The sequence below is a fragment of the Notamacropus eugenii genome, chromosome 4 (assembly GCF_028372415.1).
Source record: "Notamacropus eugenii isolate mMacEug1 chromosome 4, mMacEug1.pri_v2, whole genome shotgun sequence".
NCBI classification, from domain to species: Eukaryota; Metazoa; Chordata; class Mammalia; order Diprotodontia; family Macropodidae; genus Notamacropus; species Notamacropus eugenii.
Window position 1 is genome coordinate 355866860 of NC_092875.1, and position 17254 is coordinate 355884113.

Consider the following 17254-nt stretch of genomic DNA (forward strand, 5'->3'; position numbering starts at 1 on the left):
ATGAAGAATGATGTCTTCCTTACAGAGGTGATAGACTATGTAATATGTAAAATGAAGCATATTTCTGGCAATAGTCAAGATGATAATTTGTTTTGTTTCATAAGGAATATTTTTAGAAGGGTTTTGTTCTTTTATTTCACTATGGAAGGGGGAGTTGAGAGATAAAATAAAACAAATAATTGGAGAATATACAATTTAATAATTTTAAAATAAAAGTATTTCAATCTCCATTTGTTCCAGTTCATGGCCCTTCCCCACCAAAAATTCTCCTCATCAAAGAAATGAGCATTCATTCTCTAATTGAAGGCCTCCAATGAAAGACAGCCCAATACTTTTTGGAGCAGCCATGGCTTTATTGTTGGGTAGTTTTGCCTCACAGTGAGCCTAAATTTCCTTTTATAATTCCAGTATACTGATCCTGCAGGCTTCTGCCCCTCTGGAATCAGGAACAAGAAAAATCCTTCTTCTACATGGCAGCCTTTCAAGCATTTGAACACAATTATAGTTCACTATACCTACGTGAAAATAAAGTGCTAGAGGAGGTAGTAGGGACGAGAATGAAGTGTTTGCGTATGGTAATTAATAAGAGCAACGTGTAGATAAGGACAGAAGGGAAGCAGGAGCAAAGGGCCTCCCTGAAAAGCTTTGAGGTATAGAAGATGTTGAATATAGGAATTCCTGTCAGATGAATTCTTTCTCTTAAGAGAAGTAAGAGGTTGCTCTGTTTTAAGTGTGGAACCTGGAGCATTTGTGAACTTGAGTGGAAAAGCTATAATGCAGTAACTATAGATACTGAGGTAAAAAATCAGTAAAAATAGGGTAAAAGAAACGTCACAGTAATTGAGGTTATGCCCCCCCAAAAAAATTTTAATGGATATAACAAAAGAAAACAGCTGCAAATTTTTTCCAACAAAAACTCTTAAAATCATAAAATCTTAGAGTTAGAAGGGACCTTAGAGGTCATTTAGCTCAACCTCTCATCCCATGTACTAGATTTCATGACATGAAATGAAATTTCTCTTTTAACTATATTTCATTTTGATTCATAACAGTATTCCAAATAGATAAAAACCATAATCAGATAAGACATATGGGAACATTTATCTTTTTACAAACAGCTCCAATGATCCAAAAGAAGAGTTTCTTTTTTTATTCACGCTCTTTTTAATAACATGAAAAGAAATTTTTGTGCTGAAAAGAAATGAACAAATATATTTACTTTGATTATAACCTATGTTATCTAAAATTTTTTATATATTTAGATATCATGGTCTTGTTCAATTGAGTTCCTAAGCTAAAAGAGAAAAAATACAATTGAATAGCTCTTATCATGAGAAACACTATTTAAAATTTTACTTCTCTGAGCCCTAAGATTTTATCTGTAAAATAATAGGGTTGGGATAACTTATTTAGAAGATGCTTTTTTATTCTAGTATTCTATAATTCTATCTTTCTGTCCAGGTTCATATCAAGGTAATAAACTCTTAAAAAAAAGCAAAAACATAAAATTATCATTAGGGTTTGATTTTTACATGATTAAAAAATATAAGAGAACCAGATTAGGAATCTTCCACAGATGACTGTTCTCAATCAAACAAAAGATGAAATTACAAAATATAAACTCAATAGTTTATCTCAATCAATAGTTTTGATTTTATGTCAGATTTTTAGAACCAGAATAAGAAATCAAGGCAACTAGAATAAAAAGAGAAAATGTTGATGGGGGAGGGGAGTATCTTTGCATGAAACATTCTGTTAAGGGTCTGATTTCCAAAATCTATAGTGAGCTGAAACAAAGATATGAGAGAGTCATGCCCAGTGGATAAATGGTCCAAAGATAAGACCAAACCATTCTCAAAAGGATTGCGAACTATTTACAACTACATAAAAGATTACACTGAATCATTTATAATAAGTGGAATACAAATCAAAACAATGCAGAAGTTTCAACTCACATCCAGGCAAGCATCAAAGATAAGACAAGAAAGTTAGGAATAAGTAATGTTGGAGTAGCTAAAACCATGCTAGTGCATTGTTGATGGAGCTATGGATTGGTCCAGATTTTGGAAAGCTGTTTGTGTGAGTATGTGTGTGTGTGTGTGTGTGTGTGTGTGTGTGTATGTGTGTAAAACAAAATCATTTGACCCAGAAATCCTAGGCATATGTCTTGAGGAAATCAATGCTAGAAAAAGCTTATACACAGTATACCAAAATAGGAGTACTTTTTTTCTAATAGCAAAGAAATAGAAACAAAGCCCATGCCAATCAACTGGAAAATGGATAATTTAATTGTCCTACATTAATGTAATGAGACATTACTGCCTGAAACAATGATGAATGTGATGATAATGTAGGAACACGAGGAAGGCATATATCAATTGATTCAAAGGCTGCAGAATTAGAAAAAGAAAATACAAAATAACTGAAACAATAAAAATGGAATAAATAATCAAAAATCTAAATATTGCATCATTGTAAAAACAAAAGTTTATCTCAAAGAAGATGTGAGAAAGTGTACCTTCCTCCCTTCTAAACAAGGGTAGGGAAAGATGGGTACATGATTTATATTAAAAAATACTGTCAGAATTGATTGATTGGTTGTATAGTTTCACTCATTTTTTTTTTTTCTTTTTTCCTTTTGTGTTTCAGGAAATGACTTGTATAAATGATTGTTTCATTGAAAGATTATCTCCTTATCCAGCGTAGGCTGGAAGCAAAGGGACTTTTTATGTGATCAGTCTCATTACTGATCAGCATAGGAGCTTCGATCAGCTCAGTTTTTGACTTGGGAAGGTTTGCTCTTCAAGCAATCTTCTAGTTCTTGAGGACTCACCATATTAATTCCAAAATATTAATTCAGATACCCTATCAACATGGGCCATTAAAACTTAGAAATTCTGACCTCAGAAATCTGTCAGCTTTAGATAGCTGAGAATACAGGATTACTACCTCCAGTCCCAAAGACTTTCAGTCCCAATGACTTTTCATTAGTTTGCAATTCTTTTAGCTATACCTTGTTGTATCTGAGTCAGTTACTTGATGTTTACGCTGTCTTCAGGTTATGAATTTAGGTTGTGTGAGATTAATACTAAAGGTAATGGTCTAGAAAAGGCATTATCTACCTTTTTATTCTGTACACTCCTTGGTAATCTGATGAAACCTTGGGAAAAATGTCAGAAAAATATCTTTAAATGCATGAAATAAAATACAGAGAGTTACAGATTATATTGGAATTCACTTAACAAAATATATATTAAAAATATTCATCAATCTTGGTTTGATAACTCCAGGTCTAAAAGCCTGGGGCAGTCACAATTCAAACATGAAAAAGCATAGCTTCTAATCTAAGTCTGAGACAACTTGAAAAATCTATAGGGCATAATCAGAGATCAGAAAGATTCCAAGCTATAGAATCTAAAGATCTACGACAGAAATTACTCTGAAAGCATCCACAAAGGGCATTTGCCTCCCTTTAAGATCCTATGAAGGATTCCATGTTTTTCCCTTCTTGTCCCTCTAGAAGTAGAGACTACATATATATAAGAAGAGATGAATATGTTCTCCTAGGAACTTGACCTACTGTGAATTTAACTCTGAAATTCCCCAGCTATTCACAAAGACACACTTTCTCATTTCTAATAAAATTACCACTATTCTTCCAATCACTCAGCTTTGAAAACTAGGCTCACATAAAGCTTTTCAACTCCCTCCCTAAACCCCACCTCCACATTCATTCATTATATCAGATTTCTATACCCTTCTATTCACTTGTGGTCACTATCCTGGTTCAGACTCACTTCAGCTCTAGTACAACCTCTTAAGTAGGCTCTCAGCTTCCAGGCCCTTTACCTTCTCAAATGTATCCTCTACACAGCTGCCAAAAGAACCTTCCTAAAGCAAAGTGAAGTCTTTTCTAATTCTCCAAATTGTCAGTGTTTTCTCCTACCTTAAATTATCTTGTACTTCCTTATCAGGAAATATTTTTTCTCATTTCCCCCCAACCAAATTGCTTGAGGGCAGCCACTATCTTTATTGTTAGTTTGTGTCCTCAGGGTCTGACAAAGTACCTGGTACTTAGAAGGCACTTAATAAATGTTTATTGAATTGAAGGTAATTCCATATTACTAGAGATATCTGATATAAAAACACTTCTGAAAGAAATCTGGAGCTGGTCAGAAACAAGACATGTGAAATGTGTAAAAATCCCCCCTAAAAAAGGAGAGGTCATAATCTTTCTCATAGTGTCAAAGCCTAAAGGTGATAAACATCCAACGCTAAGATGAAATGCAAGATTTCTGCCTTCTTGCTAGATTTTATCTGTTGGAGATCCTCCCAGATAAGCAGAAATGCAATTTCATGGAATTAATCTTCACTGTATGAAGATGATTGTTCTTTTCACAGTTGTAGGAAACAATCTGACCTGACTTTTGATAGCTGGTTCAGACCTTTAAACAGCAGGTAATATTAGTTCTAGAGTAACTATGGACTGCATGCTTTGGTTTGCTTTATGTAACCAACCCCTTGGTATTTAAAGAGATAGCACCTAGTATTGACTTTGCTTTCTCATTGACATTGAGGACTGTTCCCAGGAAACCCGGAGAGTCACAGCTTGACAGGAGTTCTTGTCTTTCAAAGTCTGGGGAATTTTAGTTAACTACAAATATAAGAAGAACAAATGACAAAATTTGTTTCCTAAATCCAAAAAATGATATCATCATCAATAACAACAACTCTACCAGGATGTATATTAATATAATGTTTAGTTCCTGGCAATTTAAAGCCCAATTCATTCCCACTGATCAGACAACATCTGGAATATTATATTCAATTCCAGACAAACTAGGATATATCAGAGAGTCATAACCAGGATAATATATCTGAGAATCATGTCAAACAAGTACAAATTAAAAGAAGTAGGTGCATTTACCAAGAAAAGGAGAAAATAAGGGAAGGCAGAAACACTACCTTCAAATACATCAAGGGTTAACATACTGAAGGCTGAAGAGACTTTTTTTTTTTATTTTTTGCTTCTCCCAAAGAGAAATCTTGAAGAACCAGACAAAAGTCTCAAGTTTAATATAGCAACATACTTTCTAACAATTGGAACTATGCAGCAATGGCTTGGGGTATTTTTAATAGAATGAACTATCCATCATTAAAAGTACTGAATTGTAGAAGAAACTTAATTGACCTCAGGACTGATTTAAATGAGATTTTCATACTGTATAGGAAAACTCCACAAAGACTTTCTCTAATGACCCATCTTGACATGTAGGTGACTTAGGATCAGAGACTTCATAGCTAGTGAATGGAAATAGGATAGAGTTAAGGTCATTGAATTAAATAGCATGTTTTACAGATGAGAAAACTGAGAACCAAAGAAGTTAAGTTGCCAAGAACATAGAGGAATTAAGTGGGATAATCATGAGCCTAAGTTCCCTCAATGCCAAATTCAATATTATTCCTGCTTTGTCATGGAGAAAACACACTTTTTTTAGGTTCAACAGATATTAGAAAGGTTTCAAGGACAATCCCAGTAATAGATTATGTGCCATGCAATGAGAAAGTAAAACAAAATTCTTCATTTTTATAAAACAATAAGAAATGATAAAATATGAATAGATTTGTCAAGAGGAGCAGCGGGAAAAGGCAGCCCTTGAAGAATGTATAGCCATTCCATTTCCTGCCTAATTTCCATCCAAGTTACCAAGTTGATGTTTGGGATTTCCAGTCATGTGTGATTGAGAGGCTGGTAGTATTCTGTGACAAAAGGTCTTCTATGACTGCAGAACTAGAATAATCAATGACTCAAGGGTTGCTAAGCTGAAATTGATTAGATAAATATGGAAAAAGGATGAGGTATCCTTCACCATTCTCTTTCCTGTGTGTCTTCAAAGTGGCAGGATAACTTTGAGTTACCTCTGAGAGTCAGGTAAGAAGAGAGATGGTCACATCTCCCATGTAGTCATAGTATCTGTAAACATAGAGAATGACTCTTCTCTCTCATGTTTGCCTTCCCTGATTTTGTGTTAATGAGTATTCTGAGACATCAGTATCCAAACAACCTTGTGAGTTCAGGAAATTCAGAGATCTCAGTAGGTTCCACCAGTAATCAGAACTGAACAGTGGTGGTAGCAGTAGCAATGGCCACAAGAATAGTAGTGGCATAGGTTTGCAAATGCTTTATATATGTTATTTCACTAAGGCCCCACAACAAGACTGGGTTTTAGGTACAATCACCTTCTTAGCCCATGACCAGCAGGGTTGCACCTTGGTTTGAAATTACAGGTTTGTGGCAATCTATGATATCAAGGAAAGTACAACATATACCTCTATCCTCTGCAGAACTATTTAGTTTCCACAGTCATTGTGATGGTTACAGAAGACAGAACAGAAAATTACGTGAGGCACATGGATTTTAAACGAAATATATAAACTTAGACATACATTTTTACTCTCAAAATGCAATCCTTATCTAATGGGTTAACCCTGACATTTTCACAATTGTCTGAAAGGTAAGTACAGAATCTCACCATGATTATTTTGGCTATTTTTAAAAAGTATTTAATTCAGTACAGCAAAATAGTATCTTGAATTCTCTTATTCAATAAAATGTATCCTATCTGTATATCAAAATCCTATAAAATCCTCAGAAAATGAAACAACAATGGAGAAATTTTTATAACACTTTAATTATTAGTACCAATCCAGGTATGGAACAGAGAATTCTCTGAAATTTTTTTTTAACCAAGTTTCTTGCCCTCATCTCCTCGTTCATTAATCTCTTGTACTGATTACAGAGTACAAAATAAAAGAGCGTTTTTATAGATGAGGTCTTCCAGATGTTCCTGTTTTAAATGGAAATTGTGATGATTACAACATTCCTAAGAAAATTGCAGTGTTTTAAATATGATCCATAATCACTCAGAAGAGTTCTAGTCAACTATCCTATAGAAAGTGGGAGGGTTGTAGGAGACTGTAAATGCATGAAAAGAAGAGAAAGCTTGATTCTATAATCTTCAGCATGACTGGCCTTTTTTCTCTGCTCCTGAGAACTGTTCCCCAAGATAAACTTCCTCTACTGAGTAACCAAGGCAGGGAGCTTGAACCACAGGTTGGTACAAAGCTTTATTGCTCTGACAATGTTGGGATTTCTAGCTGACACAGGAGGAGAGGAACCAGGTGATGCCCAAAACCAGGTGTGGGAGCCTACAAATCTGAGACTATCAGAGCGCAGTGATAAACTTTGCCCTAGAATAGAATACTCTAGATCTTGAAAGTATGTGGTTTCTTAGACTGAGCCTTCCTTAAGGTCCTGTAATTTATCTATCAATATATTAATCTTTAACAAGGAGCTCTTAGTTTTATGTATTAATTCCATATTACTTTTATTATTGATTGATTATTTGATTGATTTTCTTTATGCTCGGGTGGGATATTTTTATTCTGGTCATTTCTTAGTATTTAAAATGACATACTCAGTTAATCCTCTTTTTTTCTATTAATCACATTTATATTGATCAAAGAAGATGATAATGGTAAAGTAAGTGCTTTGTTTGTTTTTGTTGTTGTTTTGTTGTAAAACATACATTTTCATCCAAAGACTACCTACAAGCCATGAATTTTACTATATTTTCTTATTCTTATGATTATCTTTTAAATAAAAGTTATTATTTATATTATTTGTTCCCTTCCACTTATTATTTAGAATGTCTGTACCTACTCTTAATTGGGGTCAGCTAAACTATGTGACAACCTAAAGGTGTCAAGAAAGGTTTTTTTAAGAGCAGGTACTTAAGCAAAGACCTGAAGGGAGCTAGGAATTCAGAAAACTTTTTTATCAACAAAAGAAAATCTATTTACTAGCCATTATTCATTTTAGCTAACTTTTCTATAATTTCAATGAGTTGTACAGATCCATACATACTCTTGCTTCAGTTTCTCCTTAAGTTCAACTGCCTGTGCCTTAATAGTTGGATTTTTTTTCTTATTTATAAAATTGAAGAAATGAGGATGATAAAACTTTCCCTATATTTCTTACTGAATTGTAAAAATCAAATGAAATATTATGTCAAAACACTTTGAATTCTGAAAATTCCAGTTTTAAGACGTTGTAATTAGTGACCAGGGAACATAATTTTCTCTGGACAAAAGTATCCTGTCCATATCAATTTTCTTTTAGCCTAAAATAATCTATTTGATTTTTAACATATAATGACTTTTGAAATTTTAGAGAAAAGGAATGTTATATTCAAGTAACAAAGAAGGTGTTATACGGTGAAATGACAAAGTGCTCAACAGTTATCTATTGTATGATGGAAATTGCCAGGAACCAGTTGGTGCATGTTTATTTTTTCATCCAGAACTTCTTTTATTTACTTATTAAAGTAAATTTATTTTCATCTCTTTTTTTTTGCATTACAGAAATGGATTTAGCTGGTATTTGAGAGTAATTTGAAGAACTGAAATTGTAGAATGTCTCATTGGATAAGTGATTTCATTAAAATAGATTTTCACTCTAGTGACACAGATTGCTACTTTTTTCCACCAACATGATTCTTATCCATGGCCTCCAACTAATCCTTAATAGAGGACCTCCCATTCATCTGTAAGTCTTCTTTTAAGCTATCCAAAGGACTAGACCACTTCTTATGTGTAAATCATCGTTGGTAATATGCTTCAGCTTATCTAAATCCATATAGTGTCCCTTTGAATTTCCTTCAAAACTTTTTTGATTCTTTGGAGGTTGTGGTGGTGGATGATCCATAGACAGAGAGGAGCTTATTGACCTTTCATGATGGTTTGTAATATAGAAAAGTTTAAGCTCATTGAAAGCAATTGAAATTTTGTAGTTTTCCAAATGAAATCTGGTCCATTCTCTCCCTTCTATTCAATGGTAAGTTTAATCCATTGTTTACCTTCATTGTCTGTCCAAGTATATGCACCAATGGATCAGCACAGAGGTCAGTTGATGTAACTCTTACATTACAACAGTACAATTACAAAGAAATCAGAAACAAAGTTCTTTTTTTCACCATTATATTGTTGTTTTTAATCAGTCAATGTATAATGTTAAGGTTCCTGGTTTTCTTTTTCTCTTAAAATTTCAGAATTACCTCTTAAATGTCTTTTCCCCCATGACAAGCTTCTCCATTATTTTGGAACACTGAGAGTCATGGCTGCTCTGTTAGGCCCCTTTGCTTGACTCTGTCCCCCACAAAAAGCAATCACTAGTCCTCTGTTACGGTGTCTTTCAGTTGTTTAGTGAATAAGACAGTGTTTCTTTCTGTACCTTGTCCTTTTTAGTTTTCCCTATGAATTAAAAAATGATTCTTATGCATCATTAGGGAGATATAGTTCAACAGTCAAAAAAAGTATTGATTTGGACTCAGATGACCTGGGTTCAAATATCATCTCTGCCACTTACTACCAATGAAACTTTGGGAAAGTCAACTTCTTTTTGCATCATTTTCTTATCTGAAAATAAGGGAATTGGACTGGATATTCAATATCTTTTCCAGCTCTAAATCTCAGCTTCTATATATCTTTAGTCATCTTGTTGAGAATAAAATACTATATACCATATTTCATTCCACAATATTGTCCTACTTACCAATTTCTAGTTAAGCATGTTTTCTCCCAATCAACCCTGTATCATTAAGCTAAAACAATGTAGCCTTTTGCCAGTTCCAAATGCATTTTCTGATTCCCATAAATACAAATTGCCGTGAAAGGATAATCAAATGGTAATTAAAATGTAATGTGAGATTAATTAAATTTCTTTTATGTCTGCTGTCTATTTTTTTATAGATTCATTTCTTGATTTATTTTAGGCCTAGAATCGTTTCTTCCAGTGCTTGAAAATGTGCTAATTTCTATAGCTAATAGTTTTAAAGTATATACTTCTTTCTAATCTATGCATATAATGAGAAATACAGAAAATTTATTCATTCCAAATTTCACAGTCTGAAAATGTTGACTCTGGATGCAACTAGACTAGAATTTTTCTATAGTTGTCCTTAGCAGGTGCTTTAAAAATAATCTTTTTTTTTGCTCTAGTCAGCTGTAACATTGGCTCCACTTAAGCAGAGACATTTAAAAATAAGGCAAGAGAGATATGTATGAAAGTATTCAGATGCTAATTCAGAAAATCATAACTCTTTGTCAAATATTTAGATCCTCTAACAATAGTTAATGTTCATCTTCTACCTGAATTTACCATAGGCTTCAGACCAGACAAGATTTGAGATGTGGCCTCAGTAAGAAGAATTCTTGAAACCTTGATCCCAGCTCTAAAATGAATGGAACAGAAGATGGCAGAGTAGAAAGATGCATATACTCTAGCACTTCCCCCACAGCCTACAAAATACCTGTAAAAAATGACTCTCAACAAATTCTAGAGCATCAGAAGCCACAGAATGACAGAGTGAAAGAGATTTCCAGCCAAAGGTAACCTGGAAGGCCAAGAATAAAGGTCTATCCCACCAGAGGCTGAACAGAGCAGAGCCCAGCCCTGGCTGCACAGCACTGGGAGGAACACGACCAGTACAGGCCTCTGGGGCAGAATCCCCAGCAGGGAGGGTCCCAGATCCCTCAACCCACAAGTGACAAAGAAAGCTTCATAGGTCAGTGTGGGAGAATTTTCTCAGCTAGGCGAGAGGGGAGCAGGGTCTTCCCAGCACAGGCCCCAGGCAGAAGCAGAGGCAGGTGTAGCAGCAGCAGCAGCAGGCAGGTGGCTATGCTGGCCTCAGAAGTAGTCTGGGTCTATTGTCCAAGCAGCTCACTTTAAAGCTTCTGGGGAACTGAGTAGGGGATCTGAATCTCAGACCTCAGTGGTGGCCCCGCTCCCACCAAAAGCCACTGGGGGAATGGAGTAGCTGATCTGAACCACAGCCCTGATCAGGGTCCTGGGGGGAGGAGGAGCACTAGGACCCTCTTCTTGACAAAGGATTCAGAAGTCAAGTAACTAGCTGGGAAAATGCCCAAAAAAGGGGGAAAAAGTAAGACCATAGAAGTTTACTTTCTTGGTGAACAGGTATCTCCTTCCATCCTTTGGGATGAGGAAGAACAATGCATACTATCAGAGGAAGTTAAGGCTTCTGCCTCCAGTGCCTCTGAAATGAATATGAAATAGGCTCAGACCATAGAAGAACTTGAAAAGCGAGTTAGCAGCTTGCCAAAGGAGAACCAAAAAAATGCTCAGAAAAATAACACCTTTCAAAATAGGCTTACTGAACTGGAAAAAGAGTTGCAAAAAACCAATGAGGAGAAGAAGGCTTTAAAAAGCAGAATTAGCCAAATGGAAAAAGAGGTTCAAAAGCTCACTGAACAAAACAGTTCTTTAAAAATGAGAGTGAAGTTCAGGGAAGCTAATGACTATAAGATAAACCAAGAAATTGCAAAACAAAACCAAATTTGGGGCCAAATTTCAGAGTTCCCAGATCAAGAAGAAAGTATTGCAAGCAGCTAGAAAGAAACAATCAGGAAAACACAGGATCTGGCAGCATCTGCATTAAGGGACTGAATGGTTTAGAATAGGATATTCCAGAAGTCAAAGGAACTGGGATTAAAACCAAGAATCACCTACCCAGCAAAGCTGAGTATGATACTTCAGGGAAAAACATTTTCATTCAATGAAATAGAGGACTTTCAAGCATTCATGATGAAAAGACCAGAGCTGAATAGAAAATTTGACTTTCAAGCGCAAGAATCAAGAGAAGAATGAAAAGGTAAACAGAAAAGAGAAATCATAAAGAACTTTCTAAAGTTGAACTGTTTACATTCTTAACATTTGTAACTCTTGAGACTTTTCTCAGTATTTAGGTAGGTGGAGGGATCACACACACACACACACACACACACACACATATATATATATAGACAGAGAGTACAGGTTGGGTTGAATCAGAAGAAATGATATCCATAAAAAATAAAATAAAAAAATTAAATTAAATTAAGGGGTGAGAGAGGAAAATATTGGGAGGAGAAAGGAAGAAATGGAATGGGGCAGACTATCACTCATAAAAGAGATAAGAAAAATCTTTTTCAATGGAGGAGAAAAGAGAAGAGGTGAGAGGGGAAAAGTGAAGAGTTCACATATGGCTTAAGGAGGTAATAACATGCTCACTAAATTTAATGAAAAAGTCTATCTTACACTACAGGAAAGTAGGGGAGAAGGGGGCAAGTGGGGTGAGTGGGATGTTAGAAGGGAAGACAAATGAGAGAATAAAAAAAGGGGGGGCAGGGTAGGATGGAGGGCAATATAGTTAGTCATACAACATGAATCATGTGTATTATGGAAGTCTTTTACAAAATGACACATATATAGCCTGTATTGAATTGCTTGCCTTCTCAGTGGGGATGGATGGGGAGGGAGGGAAGGAGGGAAGATGGAATTCAAAGTATTAGAAATGAAAGTTGAGAATTGTTATTGTATATAACTAGCAAATAAGAAATAGAGGTAACGGGGTATAGAAATTTATCTTGCCATACAAGAAAAGAGAGAAGATGGGGATAAGGGAAGGGTGGGGTATGATAGAAGGGAGGGCATATTGAGGGAAGCCATAATCAGAATGAGGTGGGGGGAGGGGAGAGATGGGGATAAAATTTGGAACTCAAAATTTTGTGGAAATGAATGTCGAAATCTAAAAATAAATAAATAAAGTTGTTAAAAATCTTTAAAAAATGAAAAAAAATAAAATGAATGGAACAATAACAGGAAACAAGAGGAAGTTCCTGCAACACACAGAACACTATAATAAATATGAGAGACAACTCAAAGACCAGACCAGCAACTAAAATGTGGTTGTTTTCTTTTAAGGAGATTACAATCTAATACAGTTATAAGACATAAACAAATGTTTAGATAAAACAGAATATGGTAAGCACAATTACAAATAAAGCTACAGAGTTCTTTGGGGTACAAGGAAAGAAAGTTTATTTCCTATTAATGGGGAGGAAAGCAGAGCAGGCTTTTTGGAAGAGTTGATATTTAACTTGATCTAATAATATAGATAGACTATCAACAAATAAAGGAGGAAGAATTAGACTAATTGTATATTTAGAGAATGGTGTGAGCAGATACATAGAGGAGACATGGTAAAGGGCTGAATAGGGAGCATTGCCTGGCTGGAGCATAATTATGTGGCAGTGAGTAACATGATATAAAAAAGGATAAGCACTTTTCTCACTTCATGGGCAAAATAGTGGGAAGCCATAATAATAATGCCTCCAAAATTGTTCACATCCTTCCTAGAATGATAATGGAATATGAACAACATCCTAATATTAAATATGGTCTTCAGATAACTCAGGTATATCATACACCAATGGCCAGACAAAAGTGAAAATTGTCTCTGCTCTCCCTACACTAAAGTTGAATTATCTTTCCATGTTATTCATACCATTTTACCACACAGTCACACACTTGTGCAGGTCATTTAGATGAACAGTGCTGTCTTGTGGGTTATATAAGATTCTACCTAAACCAATATTAACTTCCCTCCAGCTCATTATTCTTTCTTAGAAGGATTGTGTACCTTCCATGTTGCCTCCTTTAAGCATTTAAAGTAGTATTTGTAAAATATTTAAATAATAAATGGAATGCATTTTATGTATTCTCTTTCACAATATTTCTACTTTGACACTTTACGTTGGTAAGCATATAACCCTTGATTCCTGAAGACTACAATAACAGAATTCAAACAGGTCTTGCCAAGTGAAAACTGTTCTGTGTCTGGTTCCAGAAAACAAAACATAACAACAACAACAAAACAAAAAAAAAACAAAAAAAAAAGCCAAAAATGTGTTGTGCGCATCTGTATCAATTTAGCTAAGAATAAAAATGATTTTTAAAGTATTTATTTTTTAGTGACAGAAATCCTTAGAGACTAGTTCCTAAGAGACATTACAATGTGTTGAGAGAAATGATTATTAATAACAAATTATTTGGGGAAATCCAAAGTTCCCTCACTTTATTTAAAACTTCAGTCTCTGAAGGTCAGCTAAACTTTTCCTCTATCTGACTCACCTCAATTTTACAAGGATTCTTTAGACCAAGGTAAATTCCATTTAATCAAATTTAGGTGGAGACAGACTCTTTTCTCTACATTATTCAAGGCTGGGGGTGGTCTGATAATAAAAATAGTTTCTCTGTCCAAGGGTGATATGATGTCACTGTCAGTCTCTCATTTTAATATTCTTTTTCTCAGTAATTGTTAAACTATCATAGTTGATTCTCACTCCTCTGCCAAAAGAAGGTGTACCTTCAGCACACCACCATAATTGCCTTTGGTCTAAAAGATATAGCCAAATGACCTTTTACTAATAAATGTATTGGCCTTATTAATAAAATAACTAAATTACCCAGACACCATGTCTCTTGACCTTTTTAATCATCACAGTATATTAATGTAAATAATACACATACTGTTGGAAAATAAGGACAGATCATTGAATTATTCAGTGAGTTCTTCTGATCTACCCTGTAAACAAAAACACTGTTAGCAACATTATTTCTTATGTGTGTTCAATGTTCTTATAGGATCATGGATTTGGTGATAGAAACAACATGATAGATTACCAAGTCACAGATTGACAGTATTTTAAGGTTGTTTGCATAGCATCTCAGGGACTATCTAAATTGGGGTTCATAACTTCAGGTCCCATTGACTTTATTTTTAAATAATTTTACAACCATATTTCAGCAAAATTGGTTCTCTTGTGATCTTACATATTTTATATTATGTATCCAAAACTATCATTCTGACAAGAGGATTCATAAGATTGGCAAAGTGGTCCATGATATAAGAAAGTTATCAACCATTTATTTAAGTCAACACATACCTACAGAAGGATTCCTGAAACGTTGTCTTCTAGACTTTGTTTCAAGCATCAAAAAGTAATGCTTTAACTCCTAGGCTACTTTTCCACCTTACAATAGTTTTAATTGTTATGAAGTTATTCCTTACATCAAGCCTAAATTTTCCTCTTTGCAATTTACTCATCATAGCTTCCATCTCACTTCTCTCTTCTAGGGTTAAGCAGAGAAAGTACAATTACTTTTCCACATAACAGTCCTTTAAATCTTTGAGGGTAGTTATCATGATCCTGCTAAATTTTCTCTTCTCCAGATTCTTTCCTATTTTCTTTAACTGATTGTTACACGGCATAAAAAGGCATTTCACCTTTGTGGGAATCATTATAGTGGCCAGAGTTTAGTTAAATCATCAAAATGTGATCTAATCAAGACAGAATGCTGACACAAAGAATAGTCATTAATAAGTCTATATCTGTTTAGAAAGAAGTCTTTAATGGAGTAACTCAGGGATCTGTCTTTGACACTATGCTATTGAATAATTTTACCAGCTATTTCAATGAGGCATAAATGACATATGTACATACATTTATATATGTATGTGTATGAAATGTGAAGATGACACAGTTCTCCCGGTTTTCATTGCTCTGGACTTTATCTTTCCCCTAGTATGCCCTACCTTATTAACCAAGAGCACATTAACCCTGGAATTCATAATTCATTAGTATCTCCAGCCCCTGAGGTCCTCCTCTTCCTCTTATTAACATAATGTAAAACAAGTACAAGTTGTATATACTACCTAAATTCTAAAGGAATTTGAGGTGGCATATAATTTAGAATTGAAAGCAGAGTTATGGGGCAGAGTCAAGTATGGCTGAGTAAAGTCAGGGTCTCACTTGAGCTCTCCTCCAAACCCCTCCAAATACATTTTTAAAATGACTCTGAACACATTGTAGAGAAGAAGAACAAATAAAAAGATGGAGTGAAACAAATTTTCAGCACAAGACAATTTACAAGGCTGGTAGGAAAGGTCTATTGCACAAGGCTAAGAGAAGAATGCAGTCCAGTTCAGGCTTCACTAGTATAGACCAGGCCCCAATAAGCCTGGAACAGGCTTCAGGGCAACTGAATTGTTGGCAGCTGCTGGGGTTTCTGGACCTCTCAGTACACAGACACCAGAGACAACTTAGAAGGTCAGAAGGAAGGTCTGTGAGGCCATGTTGTGAGTGGAGCACAGTTCAGTGCAGGCCCTGCCAGCCCAACACAGCATCAATGATACAGAAACAGGCCATGGGAGTGACTGAATCATCACTGGCAGCTGTTTCTGGGTTTTCCAGTCCACAAATGGTAAGGGGACAAACAATTCATCAAGAGGAGATTATAGGACTCTCTTTGCTAGTGTTGAGGCAGTATTCTGTTGCTTTACCCATACTCACATCAAAGTTGCAGTCCTGGGGGTCAATCCAAGGCCAAGGAACAACATTGGCATAGGAGAGCTTATAGCAGCAGTGGAGGGAGAACTTTCCTTATATTTTGAGGACAAGAAAGAGTGGTCATGGTGTCTCACAAACAAGAGCACAGGCCAGGAGAGAAGTAAAAACCTCTCCTTAGATCATACCACCTTGGAAAACCTGAAAACTTACAGGTCCCTGGAAGTACCTCTGGAAACAGCTGCACAAAATCCCTGAAGCTTGGAACAGTGCACCCTCCACCGTGGAAGCAGAGGCCTTCTTTAACAAATAGTTAAACGTCAAGTAGTAGGCTGGGAAAATGAGCAAACAATGGAAAAATAAAACTATGACTATGAACGTTACTATGGTGACAAGGAAGATCAAAACACAGAGTCAGAAGACAACAAAGTCAAAGCTCCTCCATCCAAAATCTCAAAGAAAAATATGAACTGGTCTCAGGTCATGGAAGAGCTCAAAAAGGATTTTGAAAATCAAGTAAGAGAGGTAGAAGAAAAATTAGGAAGAGAAATGAGAGTGATACAAGGAAATCATGAAAAAGTGAAGGACACACCCACCCACACACACAAATACTGAAGAAAATAATACCTTAAAAACAAACTAGGATAAATGACAAAAGAGGTCCAAAAAGCCAAGAAGAATGTCTTAAAAAGCAGAGTCAGACAAATGGAAAAAGAGGTCCAAAAACTCACTGAAGAAAATAATCCCTTCACAATTAGAATGGAGAAAATGGAAGCTAAGGATTTCAAGAGAAACTAAGAAGCAGTAAAATAAAGCAAAAAGAATGAAGAAATAAAAGACAATGTGATATACCTTAGTGTAAAAACAACTGACCTGAAAAATAGATCCCAGAGATATAATTTAAAGATTTTCAGACTACCTGAAAATCATGAGCCTAGATATCATCTTTTAAGAAATTATCTGGGGAAACTGCTCTGATATTCTCAAATCAGAGGGTAAAGTCAAATTG

At 35.2% G+C, this 17254-nt stretch overlaps 1 long non-coding RNA gene across 1 annotated transcript in view; it reads right to left on the bottom strand.

Moving 5' to 3' along the window:
* LOC140498510 (uncharacterized) overlaps window positions 1-16539 on the bottom strand; it is a 39222-nt gene extending 22683 nt beyond the window's left edge. Inside the window, exon 1 of the long non-coding RNA XR_011965119.1 lies at window positions 16459-16539. This is a non-coding gene — a long non-coding RNA (uncharacterized lncRNA). The remainder of the gene's footprint in view (window positions 1-16458) is intronic.
* Window positions 16540-17254: the final 715 nt, after the last annotated feature.